The sequence below is a fragment of the Leucoraja erinacea genome, chromosome 20, assembly GCF_028641065.1.
Source record: "Leucoraja erinacea ecotype New England chromosome 20, Leri_hhj_1, whole genome shotgun sequence".
NCBI classification, from domain to species: Eukaryota; Metazoa; Chordata; class Chondrichthyes; order Rajiformes; family Rajidae; genus Leucoraja; species Leucoraja erinaceus.
In genome coordinates this window covers 4979157-4995622 of record NC_073396.1, presented here as the reverse complement: position 1 = coordinate 4995622, position 16466 = coordinate 4979157, and the positions used below count along the sequence as shown (strand labels likewise).

The window sequence follows — 16466 nt, the reverse complement described above, 5'->3', positions numbered from 1 at the left end:
ATTCCACTAGTCCCTAGAGTCCTATCTAACCCGCTCTTAAATCCATCCAGTGACTTGGCCTCCATTGTCCTCTGTAGCAGGGAATTCCACAAATTCACAACTCTCTGGTTGAAAAAGTTTTTTTCTCACCTCAGTCTTAAATGGCCTCCCCTTTATTCTAAGACTGTGGCCCCAGGTTCTGGATTCGCCCAACATTGGGAACATATTTCCTGCATCTAACTTGTCCAGTCCTTTTATAATGTTATATGTTTCTATAAGGGGAAAAGATTTATTGGGAATCAGAGGGGTAACTTTTTCCACACAGAGGGTGGTGGGGAGATGTGGATGCAGGTTTACCCTGAACACTCTCATCAGACAGGTCCTTCTCTCCTCCCTCTTGCTGCTTCTGCGACCAGTTTGCCCGCTCTCACGCTGAACGCTGAGCGGAAGCACCGTGTGTGTTAGCGGGCGGTGCGCGGCCGTCCCGTGTTTCCTGTGCATTGGCCCCAACTCTACTCATCCAGTCCAAACAAGGGTCCCAACATAAAAGTTGCCTGTCCGCCCACTCCTCAGATGCTGCCTGGCCCGCTGAGTTCCTCCAGCACTCCGTGTTTTACTTGAGATTCCAGCATCTGCAGTTCCCTGTGTCTCCCATGGCCCCACATTGCTCAACGTTTTAAGGCTTTCACCCCTTTGAGGAAGGTGCCGTTTCGTAGAGGGTGGTGGAGGCTGGAACATGTGGCCAGGGCTGGTGGTGGAGGCAGGTATAACAGTGGTGTATAAGAGGCTTTTGGATAGGCACATGGAAATGCAGGGAATGGAGAGATAGTTAGCTTAGTTGGTTCAGTTTACTGCCATGTGTAACGAGTTACAGTGAAAAGCTTTTGTTGCGTGCTATCCAGTCAGCAGAAAGACAACACATGATTACCATCGAGCCGTCCACAGTGTACAGATACAGGATAAAAGGAATAACGTTTAGTGCAAGATAAAGTCCAGTAAAGTCCAATTAAAGATAGTATGAGGGTCTCCATTGAGGTAGTTAGGAGCTCTGGACCACTCTCTAGTTGTTCATAGGATGGTTCAGTTGCCTGATAACCTCCGGGAAGAAACTGTCCCTGAATCTGGAGGTGTGCGTTTTCACACTTCTGTATCTCTTGCCTGATGGGAGAGGGGAGAGGGGAGAGGAGGGAGTGACCGGGGTGAGACTGGTCCCTGATGATGCTGCTGGCCTTGCCGAGGCAGCGTGAGGTGTAGGTGGAGTCAATGCCCAGGATGTACAGGCAGACGAGATCAGTTTAACATGGCGTTGTGTTCAGCACGGACATTGTGGACCGAATGGCCTGTTCCTGTGCTGTACTCTTCTATGCAGGAATGAACTACAGGTGCTGGTTTAAAACAGAAGATATACACAAAAAGCTGGGGTAACTCTAGTGGGTCAGGCAGCATCCCTGGAGAAAAGGTCCCAACCCGAAACGTCACCTATTCCTTTCCTCCAGAGATGCTGCCTGACCCCCCTGAGTTAAGTAAAGTAAGTAAGTTTATTGGCTTAGTATTCACATACAAGGAATTTGCCTTGGTGCTCTGCCCACAAGTAACACCATGACATACTCCAACGTTTTGTGTCTATCTGCACTTGTTCCATGTTCTCTGTCACGGATTCACTGTTCCTTGGGGAATATTTATACTGGTGTCTTGCGGGCAGTCAGTCAACAGGGAATAAAACGACGGACATGTGGCTCGGTTAGTCAGTACATTCCACAGCGGTCCCTGTTACAGGTCAAAACCCCCCCGGCAACAGCACGGTATTACAAGGCTGGCATTAAATCCGAGTGGCACTTGTACAATGCCTGCTACTGCCAACCCTGCACACCACGTGCCCTGTGCTGCTGCACCATTCAGTCTGACCCAGAAACAAGGCTACAGTGCATTTGCTGGGACAATGCCACGAAGATGTGGCCAGATGTGCAGCCGTTGCATTTGTCTTGGAGGGTGGAGGTGGGGAGCTTACACTGACCGGAGCAGAGATCGGAATAAATAGGTCTGTCGATCCAGTGACGTAAAAAAAAAAGAAAAATCACCGCACGTCGACACGTCATCACGTCCCAAATGTTTCAGTGGCTTGTTACATAGAAACATAGAAAATAGGTGCAGGAGTAGAGGCCATTCGGCCCTTCGAGCCTGCACCACCATTCAACATGATCATGCCTGATCATCCAACTCAGTATCCTGTACCTGCCTTCTCTCCATACCCCCTGATCCCTTTAGCCACAAGGGCCACATCTAACTCCCTCTTAAGTATAGCCAATGAACTGTGGCCTCAACTACCTTCTGTGGCAGAGAATTCCACAGATTCACCACTCTCTGTGAATGAAAAATGTTTTCCCCATCTCGGTCCTAAAAGATTCCCCCCTTATCCTTAAACTGTGACGTCAGTCAATTATGTCAGCAGTCGCCGAAAAAATCGCCAAGTGGGACAGCCCCGATACGAAAGAACTGCAGATGCTGGTAAAATCGAAGGTAGACGCAAAATGCTGGAGAAAATCAGCGGGCCAAGCAGCATCTCTGGAGAGAAGGAATGGGTGACGTTTCGAGTCGAGACCCTTCTCTCCAGAGATGCTGCTTGACTCGCTGAGTTAACGAAGCAAGAATGACTGGTGAAACATCATCCCCTGTCCCCACCCCCATCGTACATAATCACACCCACTGGCACAGTCTGCACCCTCTATCGTTCCCTTTGCTCTCCCCATTCTACTGGAACATGGCTTGCTTGTGCTGGTGAATAATATCATCATTGGGAAACACACGAGACAAAGCTTCACCCTGTAGCTCCGTACATGGGACAAGAAGTTTGTGAACGGCTCGATAGTGATGATGCATTGTCTTTCTGCTGACTGGTTAGCACGCAACAACAAGCTTTTCACTGTACCTCGGTACACATGCCAATAACGTTACGCAAGATATTACCTTTGCAGCCAAACTAAATGCGAGAGTCTTTCTGGGATGGGACAATAATATTCAACTAAAATTACTGCAGATTTATATTTCTGCTCATCGTGGTATAAGTTTAGTTTAGAGATACAGCACGGAAACAGGCCCTTCGGCCCACCGAGTCTGCACTGGCCGGCCATCCCTGCACATTAACACTGTCCTACACACACTGGGGACCATATAACCATATAACCATATAACAATTACAGCACGGAAACAGGCCATCTCGGCCCTACAAGTCCGTGCCGAACAACTTTTTTCCCTTAGTCCCACCTGCCTGCACTCATACCATAACCCTCCATTCCCTTCTCACCATAAGCCCATCCAATTTATTTTTAAATGATACCAACGAACCTGCCTCCACCACTTCCACTGGAAGCTCATTCCACACCGCTACCACTCTCTGAGTAAAGAAGTTCCCCCTCATGTTACCCCTAAACTTCTGTCCCTTAATTCCGAAGTCATGTCCTCTCGTTTGAATCTTCGCTATTCTCAAAGGGAAAAGCTTGTCCACATCAACTCTGTCTATCCCTCTCATCATTTTAAAGACCTCTATCAAGTCCCCCCTTAACCTTCTGCGCTCCAGAGAATAAAGACCTAACTTGTTCAACCTTTCTCTGTAACTTAGTTGTTGAAACCCAGGCAACATTCTAGTAAATCTCCTCTGTACTCTCTCTATTTTGTTGACAATTTAATTTGACACCAAGCCAATTAACCTACAAACCTGTACGTCTTAGGTAGTGTGGGAGGAAACTGAAGATTTCGGAGAAAACCCAACATGCCGGGCACAGGGAGAAGGTACAAACTCCGTACAGACAGCGCCCGATAGTAGTCGGGATCGAACCCGGGTCACTGGCGCTGTAAGGCAGCAACTCTACCGCTGCGCCACCGTGCCCAGTGTGTGAAATGAATCGAGTGGCAGAATCCTGGCATGGATTCGCAGTGGCCGTTTCCCTGGCAACTCGATGAAAGAACGCACTGTGTGAAGGGGTTTGGTGCTCGACCAGGGTGTGTGTGTGTGTGTGTCTGTGGCGATAGTTAGAAGAGTGTTTTATTGTCCTGTGGCCCCAGATGGAACAATGGCATTCTTACTTGCAGCAGCACAACAGAATATGGAAACACGGGGCACTGAAATATACAAGGAAAATAAGTTCAGTGTGTGTATATACACACACACACACACACACACACACACACACACACACACACACACACACACACACACACACACACACACACACACACACACACACACACACACACACACACACACACACACACACACACACACACACACACACACACACACACACACACACACACAGTCACAACTGCAGTGTTTAAGAAGGAACTGCAGATGCTGGAAAATCGAAAGTAGACAAAAGTGCTGGAGAAACTCAGCGGGTGCGGCAGCATCAATGGAGCGAAGGAAATAGGCAACGTTTCGGGTCAAAACCCTTCTTCAGACCTAAGGAAATAGGCAACGTTTCGGGTCAAACCCAAAGGGTTTCGGGCCGACCGTAAGGAAATATAGGCTGCTGAACCCACGTTTCGGCACTTTTGTCAAAACCAGGAGTAGGCTTCGGCCCTAAGGAAATAGGCAACGTTTCGGGTCAAAACCCTTCTTCGGACCTAAGGAAATAGGCACATATCCCTTGATTCCTTGCCTATTTGAAACGTTGCCTATTTCCTTCGCTCCATAGATGCTGCTGCACCCGCTGAGTTTCTCCAGCATTTTTGTCCACCGTCACATATGCAGTAATGCCTTTGTGTGGGAGGTTGGGGCAGATGGCACAATGCTGACAGCATTTTACAGGCATCAGAGGGTGCAACAGGAGAAGACTCAACACAAGTCCCACATAAACCGCTACAAAGCAAGATGGGTGTATTGCATCTTCACCTGAACGCATCACATTGGCGGGGACGGCAGGGCGAGAGGTTCCTGGGCGTGCACGCGCCTGTTCCAGCTGCTACGGTCAGGCAAACGCCTCCGTTGCCATGCGGTGAGAACGGAGAGGTTGAGAAGGAGTTTCTTCCCAGAGGCAATTCGGACTGTAAACGCCTATCTCACCAGGGACTAACTCTACTGAACGCTTTTCCTTCCATCAGTTATTATGTAAAAGAATATGTGTGTTATGATTGTGTTTATAGTTTGTTTGGTTGTTTTGTTGTTTGTCTTTTGCACAAAAGTCCGCGAGCATTGCCACTTTCATTTCACTGCACATCTCGTATGTGTATGTGACAAATAAACTTGACTTGACTTGAAGACCTGTGCAAAAACACAAAGTTTTGTTTAGAGTTGCAGTGAGGGAAACAGGCCCTTCAGTCCACCGAAGTCCGCGCAGCACCGCCATTCATTGTGATCATGGCTGATCATCCACAATCAGTAACCCATCCCTGCCTTCTCTCCATAATCCCCACACACAACTGACTGACTTCATCCACTTCACCACCAACTTCCACCCGGCACTCCAATACACCTGGACCTTTTCCGACACTTCCCTACCATTCCTTGACCTCACTATCTCCATCGCAGGGGACAGACTTCTGACCGACATACACTACAAACCCACTGACTCACATGGCTATCTGGACTACACGTCTTCCCACCCTGTTTCCTGTAAAGACTCCATCCCCTACTCCCAATTCCTCCGCCTACGCCGCATCTGCTCCCAGGATGAGACGTTCCACACCAGGGCATCGGAAATGTCCTCGTTCTTCAGGGAACGGGGATTCCCCTCCGCCACCATAGATGAGGCTCGCACCAGGGTCTCATCCATACCCCGCAACACTGCTCTCTCTCCCCATCCCCGCACTCGCAACAAGGGCAGAGTCCCCCTAGTCCTCACCTTTCACCCCACCAGCCGGCAAATACAACAAATAATCCTCCGCCATTTCCGCCACCTCCAACGTGACCCCACCACTCGCCACATCTTCCCATCTCCCCCTATGTCTGCCTTCCGCAAAGACCGCTCCCTCCGCAACTCCCTTGTCAATTCTTCCCTTCCCTCCCGTACCACCCCCTCCCCGGGCACTTTCCGTTGCAACCGCAAGAAATGCAACACCTGTCCCTTCACCTCCCCCCTCGACTCCATTCAAGGACCCAAGCAGTCGTTCCAGGTGCGACAAAGGTTCACCTGTATCTCCTCCAACCTCATCTACTGCATCCGCTGCTCTAGATGTCAGCTGATTTACATCGGGGAGACTAAGCGGAGGTTGGGCGATCGTTTCGCCGAACACCTCCGCTCAGTCCGCAATAACCAACCTGAACTCCCGGTGGCTCAGCACTTCAACTCCCCCTCCCATTCCCAATCCGACCTCTCTGTCCTGGGTCTCCTCCATTGCCAGAGTGAGCAACACCGGAAATTGGAGGAACAGCACCCCATATTCCGCCTGGGTTGCTTGCGTCAGGGTGGCATGAACATTGAATTCTCCCAGTTTTGCTAGCCCTTGCTGTCTCCTCCCCTTCCTTAACCCTCGAGCTGTCTCCTCCCATCCCCCTGCCCTCGGGCTCCTCCTCCTCCCTTTTTCCTTCCTTCTCCCCCCCACCCCCCATCAGTCTGAAGAAGGGTTTCGGCACGAAACGTCACCTATTTCCTTCGCTCCATAGATGCTGCTGCACCCGCTGAGTTTCTCCAGCATTTTTGTGTACCTTCGATCTTCCAGCATCTGCAGTTCCTCCTTGAACACATTCTCTCCATAATCCCTTGACTCCACTAGCCCCTAGAGCTCTATCTAACTCTCTTTTAAATTCATCCAGTGACTTGGCCTCCACTGCCCTCTGTGGCAGAGAATTCCACAAATGCACAACTCTCTGGATGAAAAAGTTTTTTCTCACCTCAGTTTTAAATGCCCTCCCCCCCCCCCCTTTATTCTTAGACTGTGGCCCCTGGTTCTGGACTCCCCCAACATTGGGAACATTTTGTTTAAGAGGGAACTGCAGATGCTGGAGAATCGAAGGTTACACAGAATTGGGAACATTTTTCCTGCATCTAGCGTGTCCAGTCCTTTTATAATTCGTAGATCAATCCAGTTTTGCTGCTCTTTCCAATCTGTTTCATACTGAAACGAGGTGGAGACTGAGGCAGTGTTGCCTGGAGTGGGAGGGTCAGTGAATTGTGACCCGGTCATGTTAGTTCTGTGTTTTAGTTTTAGTTTTATAGATATAGAGCGGAAACAGGCCATTTGGCCCATCGTGCCCATGCTGACCATCAATCACCCTAACTCTATCCTACACAGACGAGGGAAAATTTACAAAAGCCAATTTAAGGACCTGTACCACCAGCATGCGATCGCGTGCATCTAGCGTGATCAAACGTGTTGGCTTGAGGCGTCCTGCCTCACGTGTCAATAAACTCAATGCGATTAATTTTGTATTTCAGGTAATTCTGGCATCTGGTGAACACCATTGGCGGGTGAAACCATCTTAAACAAAAGGCGGAAATATGAAGTCACCGTAAACGCACACCCACAGATTCAGGGACAGTGTCTTCCCGGCTGTTATCAGGCAACTGAACCATTCTATCAACAACTCGAGAGCAGTCCTGAGCTACTAATTACCTCAATGGAGACCCTCGGACTATCTTAAATCAGACTTTCCTGAACTTCATCTTGCACCAACCATTATTCCCTGTACCATGTATCTGCACTCTGTGGATGGATCAATTGCGATCATGTATAGTCTTTCCACTGACTGGAACACAGCACGCAACAAAAGCTTTTCACTGAGTGAAACTAAACTAAAGATAGATACAAAAAGCTGGAGTAACTCAGTGCGACAGACGGCATCTCTGGAGAAAATGAATAGGTGACCATTCGGGTCGAGACCCTTCTTCAGATTAAACTATTAAACTAAACTAAGATTGACACGATCAATTAATCCAAACATTATATTGTTACTTAGACAGGGTCTCAACACAAGATTTGTACTTGTACTGAGATTTCTCAAGTTAATTTCATATTTCTGTCCTGGGTCTCCTCCATTGTCAGAGTGAGGCCCAGCGCAAATTGGAGGGACACCACCTCATATTTTGCTTGGGTAGTTTGCACCCCAGCGGTATGAACATTGACTTCTCTAACTTCAGATAGCCCTTGCTTTCCCCCTCTCTCCATCCCCTCCCCCTTACCCAGTTCTCCCACCAGTCTTTAAGAAGGAACTGCAGAGTCTGAAGAAGGGTTTCGTCCCGCCTACATTCTATCTCTGTCCCGCCCCCTCTCCTGACATCAGTCTGAAGAAGGGTCTCTGACCCGAAACGTCGCCCATTCCTTCTCCCCAGAGACGCTGAGTTAGTTGCTCCAGCATCTTGTGTCTACCTTTTATGTAAAGCAGTATCGGCAGTTCCTTGTGTTTTTGGGTTTTTTCTTTTACATATTTTTCTTTCCAATGGGCAGCGTTATTCGTGATCAAAGGTATAATCTCTCCCCGTTCTCACAGCTTCCTGTTGATGTTCCAGACAATCGTCCCTCTTCCTTCTTCCCGCACGGACACTGTCAACAACATCAGTCCGCTGAGTCGTGACTTTAACACAAACTCCCCACGGCACTTCACAGGGGAGTTCCCCAACAAAAATAACTTGCCACCAAGCCACAGGACTGACACTCAATGGGTTACTCAAAGATGGGAGCACAGGGGTGTTGCAGGGGGGTGTTGCAGAGGGGTGTTGCAGAGGGGTGTTGGGGATGACTCCCCGCGCTTCGGGCTGATGGTTGCAAACAGCAACGAGGAAATGAGTAAATTGATCAGTGGGAGCCCCAATAAATGGGGCGGTCACGGTGGCACAGCGGTAGAGTTGCCGCCTTACTGCGCGTGCAGCGCCGGAGACCCAGGTTCAATCCCGACTACGGGCACTGTCTGTGTGGAGTTTGTACGTTCTCCCCGTGACCAGAATTAGATAGAGCTCTAGGGGCTCGTGGAGTCAAGGGATATGGGGAGAAGGCAGGTATGGGTTATTGATTGGGGACGATCAGCCATACTCGCAATGAATGGCGGTGCTGGCTCGAAGGGCCGAATGGCCTCTTCCTGCACCTATTTTCTATGTTTCTATGACCATGTGGGTTTTCTATGAAATTTTCGGTTTCCTCCCACACTCCAAAGACGTACAGGTTTGTAGTTAAATTGGCTTAGTGTATGTGTAAATTGTCCCTAGTGTGTGTAGGATAGTGTTAGTGTGCGTGGATCGCTGGTCGGTACGGACTCAGTGGGCCGAAGGGCCTGTTTCTGCGCTGTATCTCTAAACTAAAGTAAATGGGACCCCAAAAAAGACACAATTCAATGGGTCGCTGGAGCCCATGGAGCCCATGGATGAAGAAGGGTCCCGACACAAAAATATATCTATCCATGTTCTCCAGAGATGCTACCCGACCTAGTGTGTCGACCTCCAGCACTTTGTGCCATTTTTTTGTAAACCAGCATCTGCAGTTCCTTGTTCATACAATGGCCACCCGACTTCTGCGTTGCATTTGTTGTGGCACTTATTATCTCACTGTCCCTTTTTAGAGTTTATAGAATGGAAACAGGCCATGTATCCCACCAAGTACACGCCAAACATCCATCACTTGTTCACACCAGCTCCTTGTTACCCACTCCCTACACATTGGGGGCAATTTATAGAGGTCAATTAACCCACAAACCTGTGCATCTTTAAGACGTGGGAGGAAACTGGAGCACCCAGAGGAAACCCACACGGCCACAGGGAGAACATGCAAACTCCACACAGACGACACCCATAGATAAAATTGGATTGGATAGGTTTAGAAAGGTATGGGTCAGATGAAGGCAGGTGGGATTCATGTAGATGGGACACGTTGGTTAGCATGGACAAGTTGAGCCAAAGGGCCTGTTTCTATTGACTCTATCACCCAAGTTCATGTTCTAACCCAGGTCTCTGGCCCTGTGAGCATTAGGGCAGCATGGTGCAACGGTAGAGTTGCTGCCTTACTTACTGCGTCCGAGACCCAGGTTCGATCCTGACTATGGGTGCTGTCTGTGTGAAGTTTGCACGTTTTCCCTGTGACTGCGTGGGTTTCCCCCGGGTGCTCCGGTTTCCTCCCACACTCCAAAGACGTACAAGTTTGCAGGTTAATTGCAAATTGATCCTTGCGTGCAGGAGAGGTGCTAGCGTATGGGGGGTCGCTGGTCGATGCAGAGTCTGGGGGCGGTATACCTAAACTAAACTAAACTAAACTCGTAGCAGCGGCAATACTGCGCAGCCCGGGGCAAAAATATGGGGATCAATACTCGAAATATTATCATCATACCTCTTCTCAGCTTCAGGGTGAAGGCAGAGACTGCGGGAATGTCTCCAGTACAAGCCACACGGTGACTTGTCATTAATCACCTACACTGGATGCCTGCCTTTGATCAGATCCATCGCATGCCATTCATTGCCAGGGCTGGTTCTGCAGGGAAACATCAGCTTATTAAAGACCTGCTCTCCTGTGGCAGCCTACAAACAGCAAAGGCTGAGTTCCAATGAAATTAAGACTGCCCTAAAAATATCTGGATTTGGTCCCCAGTGCAACTCGTGCTGAGAATTAAATACTAATCAAATTAATTAACAGGAACTATTTAAAATTGATTAATTTAGTGCATTTTCTCACTTTTCTCTTGTGGGGATTGTTCTTGTATGAACTGTTTGAATTTTATTTCATTCATTTAATATCTCGTTGAATATACTAGGTATATATCTATAGAAACATAGAAACATAGAAATTAGGTGCAGGAGTAGGCCAGTCGGCCCTTCGAGCCTGCACTGCCATTCAATATGATCATGGCTGATCAACCAACTCAGTATCCCGTACCTGCCTTCTCTCCATACCCCCTGATCCCCTTAGCCACAAGGGCCACATCTAACTCCCTCTTAAATATAGCCAATGAACTGGCCTCAACTATCCTCTGTGGCAGAGAGTTCCAGCGATTCACCACTCCCTGTGTGAAAAATGTTCTTCTCATCTCGGTTTTAAAGGATTTCCCCCTTATCCTTAAGCTGTGACCCCTTGTCCCGGACTTCCCTAACATCGGGAACAATCTTCCTGCATCTAGCCTGTCCAACCCCTTAAGAATTTTGTAAGTTTCTATAAGATCCCCTCTCAATCTCCTAAATTCTAGAGAGTATAAACCAAGTCTATCCAGTCTTTCTTCATAAGGCAGTCCTGACATCCCAGGAATCAGTCTGGTGAACCGCCTCTGCACTCCCTCTATGGCAATAATGTCCTTCCTCAGATTTGGAGACCAAAACTGTACGCAATACTCCAGGTGTGGTCTCACCAAGACCCTGTACAACTGCAGTAGAACCTCCATGCTCCTATACTCAAATCCTTTTCCAATGAAAGCTAACATACCATTCGCTTTCTTTACTGCCTGCTGCACCTGCATGCCTACCTTCAATGACTGGTGTACCATGACACCCAGGTCTCGCTGCATCTCCCCCTTTCCCAATCGGCCACCATTTAGATAATAAAAATACGTGGTTCCACTGGGGCTCGAACCCAGGACCTTCTGCGTGTAAAGCAGACGTGATAACCACTACACTATGGAACCACACTATAATCTATCTATTATATAAAACTGTGTGCCTGCCGACGTCCGGCGTCCGACGTCCAGTGTCCGTCCCTTTCTTCCTTTGATTCCTTGCTACGCCGAAACCAGACGCAGAATCGCCGAGATCTTTTCCATTTCGGTAGAGATTTCACTTTTCTTTCTAAGTATCCACTCCTGATTACATTTTGTCGTGTTTATGTACACATTTTTAATCAAATCCTTCTTCCCATCCCCCCCCCCCAATATTTAAAAAAAAAACTGGCTTCTCACCCATAGAAGCAGCCCCAGCCCCAGCCCATGGTGAACGTTCCATCGTGTGATGTCACTATGCCCAATGCTCAAAGACATTGTTGCCATAGAGGGAGTACAGAGAAGGTTCACCAGACTGATTCCTGGGATGTCAGGACTTTCATATGAAAAAAGACTGGATAGACTCGCCTTGTACTCGCTAGATTTTAGAATTTAGAAGATTTTAGAAGATTTAGAAGATCTTATAGAAACTTACAAAATTCTTAAGGGGTTGAACAGGTTAGATGCAGGAAGATTGTTCCCGATGTTGGGGAAGTCCAGGTCAAGGGGTCACAGTTTAAGGATAAGGGGGAAATCCTTTAGGACCGAGATGAGAAATTTTTTTTTCACACAGAGAGTGGTGAATCTGTGGAACTCTCTGCAACAGAAGGTAGTTGAGGCCAGTTCATTGGCTATATTTAAAAGGGAGTTAGATGTGGCCCTTGTGGCTAAGGGGATCAGGGAGTATGGAGAGAAGGCAGGTACAGGATACTGAGTTGGATGATCAGCCATGATCATATTGAATGGCAGTGCAGGCTCGAAGGGCCGAATGGCCTACTCCTGCACTTAATTTCTATGTTTCTATGTTTCTATGTTTTCCTCTCCTCACCCCTCTCCCTCTCCCACCCATCCCTCTCTCCCCCACCCCCCTTCACTCTCTACTCCACCCCCCCCTTCCCTCTCTCCCCCCCCCCCCCCCTTTCCTCCTACCCCTCTGTCCCTCTTCCATCACTCCCCCTACCCCTCTCCTCCTCCCTCCCTCCCCACTCTTCCACTTCTTCTCTCCCCCTCCACTCTCCCTCCCCACTCTTTCCCCCTCTCTCTCCCCCCACCCCCTCTCCCCCTCCTCCCTCCCCATCCCCCCCCCCCCCCCCCTCTCTCCCCATCCCCCTCTCTCACCCCCTACCCCGCTCTCCTTTCCCTCCCAAATCTGTCCCGTTTCCTCCTCTTCCTCCTCTCCTCTCCCTCCCCTCTTCCCCCCACCTGTGTGTTTGGGGGGTGGTTAATGTGAGTGTGATGCCGCAGCCCCCACCCCCGCCCCCGCAAACGCCGTTGGGGAAACAGACCCAACGGGTCTGCACTTGGTCTAGTATATATATATATTTGGTAATGAAAGGGATTCCATAAATGCGAGTCTTTTTATTTGGTTCATTCAAGAACAGTTGTCAAGGTGCAATCCAAGATGGCAAAATCTGCAGTTCATTGTCTCCTCATTTAATACCTTTTGCCGTCCTCTTCCCCCCTTTCTCGTTAAACCCTGCTTATTTCCACTATTTCCCTTTCCCAGTTTTGTGGAGAGATCAGGGGCGCAGTGGCAGAGCTGCTGCCCTACGCGCGCCGGAGACCCAGGTTTGAACCCGACGACGGGTGCTGTCTTTGTACAGAATTCGTACCTTCCATATCTATACTTGGAGTATTGTGTACAGTTTTGTCTCCTAATTTGAGGAAGGGCATCCTTGTGATTGAGGCAGTGCAGCGTAGGTTCACGAGATTGATCCCTGGGATGGCACGACTGTCATACGAGGAAAGATTGAAAAGACTAGGCTTGTATTCACTGGAGTTTAGAAGGATGAAGGGGATCTTACAGAAACATATAAAATTATAGAAGGACTGGACAAGTTCGATGCAGGAAAAATGTTCCCAATTTTGGGCAAGTCCAGAACCAGGGGCCACAGTATTAGAATAAAGGGGAAGCCATTTAAGACTGAGGTGAGAAAAAACATTTTCACCCAGAGAGTTGTGAATTTGTGGAATTCCCTGCCACAGAGGGCTGTGGAGGACAAGTCACTGGATGGATTTACGAGAGAGTTAGATAGAGCTCTAGGGGCTAGTGGAGTCAAGGGATATGTGGAGAAGGCAGGCACAGGTTATTGATTGGGGACGATCAGCCATGATCACAATGAATGGCGGTGCTGGCTCGAAGGGCCGAACGGCCTCCTCCTGCACCTATTTTCTATGTTTCTCCCTGTGACCAGGTGGGTTTCCCCCGGGTGCTCCAGTCCACGCGGAGTTACTCCAGCATTTTGTGTCGATCTTCGGTGTAAACCAGTTCCTTCCGATACCTCTCTCCAGCAATGTTGCTTAGTCAGTCGGCTGCATTACTAGAATAACATGCCCTGTAGTTTAAACGAGCAAGATTGAAGAAACCTGTGAATACGAGAGAGAGGAAAAAGAGAATTCCCAGCCATTCATTACAGATAATGACAGAGTCAGTCGGAGAGCAGCAGTCATCTAATTCTGTTTTATCAGTGAAGGAAGTAAACCACTTGTACAGCGCAGGGCACGTTCTAATGATATTTCAACCTTTCAATTAGATCACCACAGCATAAAGTGTAGCCCATGTGGATGGATTAAAAAAAAAACTAATTACATGGGGAGGAAACATTAAATAATAACCATATACCAGTCTAAAGACAGTGGGTAGACAACAGATAGATCATAAGCAGCGGAAAATGTGACAACAAACCGCAAAGCACTCAGCGTTTACAGGGTCCATAATATTTTGCCCTCTGAATGGCAAAGGAGGCCTTTATCATAACAACCACAACTTTCTTAGAAAAGCGGCATTCAGGACAGAGAAGAGAAAGTAGATGGCTAAACGATGGATACTTTGAGACTTGAGAACCTTAGAAGGAAGATAGAAACATAGAAAATAGGTACAGGAGGATAGACAGAGTTGACGCGGATAAGCTTTTCCCACTGAGAGGAGGGAAGATGCAAACAAGGGGACATGACTTGAGAATTAAGGGACAGAAGTTTAGGGGTAACATGAGGGGGAACTTCTTTACTCAGAGAGTGGTGGCTGTGTGGAATGAGCTTCCAGTGAAGGTGGTAGAGGCAGGTTCGTTTTTATCATGTAAAAATAAATTGGATAGTTATATGGACGAGAAAGGAATGGAGGGTTATGGTCTGAGCGCAGGTATATGGGACTAGGGGAGAATACGTGTTCAGCACGGACTAGAAGGTTCGAGATGGCCTGTTTCCGTGCTGTAATTGTTATATGGTTATATAGGAGGAGGCCATTTCCTCTCCGGTCATTGAAGACCGTGCCGGGCGATGAAAGCTCCTGTGAACGGGCCGATTCAAGCCTTGCGATTCGGGGTGGACGAAGCTGCTGTTGCTGGAGCTCCTGAAAAATCGGTCTCCAACCAAGGACCTGCAAGTGACCGAAGCCTCCGAAAGTCTAGTCGCAGCCACAATCGCACTGCCTTGGAAAAGCAGCCAACCTAATCCATGGCTTGTCCCATCGCAGTCAATTCCTTCTTCCCCCCCGCTCCCATCCGGCAGAAGGTACAGAAGCTTGAAAGCGAGCGCCACCAGACTCAGAAACAGCTTCGTCCTCTCCATTATCAGGCTTATGAATGATCGGTCCTTGGATGCTGTGTCATTCATCTCTACCCCATTGAGGACTACGAGACTTGTCTAAGGAACTGATGCTTTGCACTCTGTGTCTTCCTCTTTGCTACACCAATTCTACTCAAGTTTGAACTGATTGTGTCTATGCATTGCATCACATAATCAAGGACGAGTTTTACCCCAGATATTCCCTCGTCCTCCTCCTCCCATCAGGCAAGAGGTACAGAAGTGTGAAAACCACACGCCCAGATCCAGGGACAGTTTCTTCCCAGCAACTGAACCATCCTACCAACAACTAGAGAGCAATAGACAATAAACAATAGGTGCAGGAGTAGGCTATTCGACCCTTCGAGCCAGCACTGCCATTCAATGTGATCATGGCTCATCATCCCCAATCAGTACCTCGTTCCTGACTTCTCCCCCTATCCCCTGACTCCCCTATTTTTAAGAGCCCGATCTAGCTCTCTCTTGAAAGCATCCAGAGAACCTGCCTCCACCGCCCTCTGAGGCAGAGAATTCCACAGACTCACCACTCTCTGTGAGAAAAAGTGTTTCCTCGTCTCCGTTCTAAATGGCTTACTCCATATTCTTAGACTGTGGCCCCTGGTTCTGGCCTACAGTCCTGACCTACTATCTAACTTACGGGAGAACCTTGGACTATCCTTGATCGGACTTTACTGGACTTTATCTTGCACTAAATGTCATTCATGTTAGTTCCTTTATCATGTATCTGTACACTGTAGATGACTCCATTGTAATCATGAATTGTCTTTCTGCTGACTGGTTAGCACTCAGCAAACATTTTTTTATTGTACCTCGGCTCACATGATGATAAACATAGAAAACAGGTGCAGGAGTAGGCCATTCGCCCCTTCGAGCCAGCACCGCCATTCAATATTATCACGGCTGATCATCCAAAATCAGTACCCCGTTCCTGCCTTCTCCCCATATCCCTTGATTCCATTAGCCCAAGGAGCTAAATCTAACTCTCTCATGAAAATATCCCGTGAATCGGCCTCCACTACCTTCTGTGGCTGCGAATTCCACAGATTCACAACTTTCGGGTGAAAATGTATTTCCTCATCTCAGTCCTAAATGGCCTCCCCCTTATTCTTAAACTGTGACCCCCCCCTGGTTCTGGACTCCCCCCAACATGGGGAATACTTTTCCTGCTCGAACTCAACTCCAAAATTGGATCTGCCTGCTGCATTTCTATTTGGCTCACTTTGAATGGAATATGTAGTTATGAATGACTTCTCAGATGGCACCTAGAGTCTGGCTAGATCAACCACAGATCTTGGAATTAAATTAAGGA

At 48.3% G+C, this 16466-nt stretch overlaps 1 protein-coding gene and 1 non-coding gene across 3 annotated transcripts in view; both read right to left on the bottom strand.

The window, feature by feature from the left end:
- Positions 1-11433: 11433 nt before the first annotated feature.
- trnav-uac (transfer RNA valine (anticodon UAC)) lies at positions 11434-11506 on the bottom strand. The gene has a single exon. It is a non-coding gene; the product is annotated as a tRNA-Val (tRNA).
- Positions 11507-14055: 2549 nt separating this feature from the next.
- Positions 14056-16466, bottom strand: part of rnf216 (ring finger protein 216) — a 124503-nt gene continuing 122092 nt past the window's right edge. For both annotated transcript variants that reach the window (XM_055651053.1, XM_055651054.1), the window contains one exon: positions 14056-16466. This exon is cut by the window's right edge and continues 769 nt beyond it. The gene's annotated coding sequence lies outside the window, so the exon portion shown is untranslated.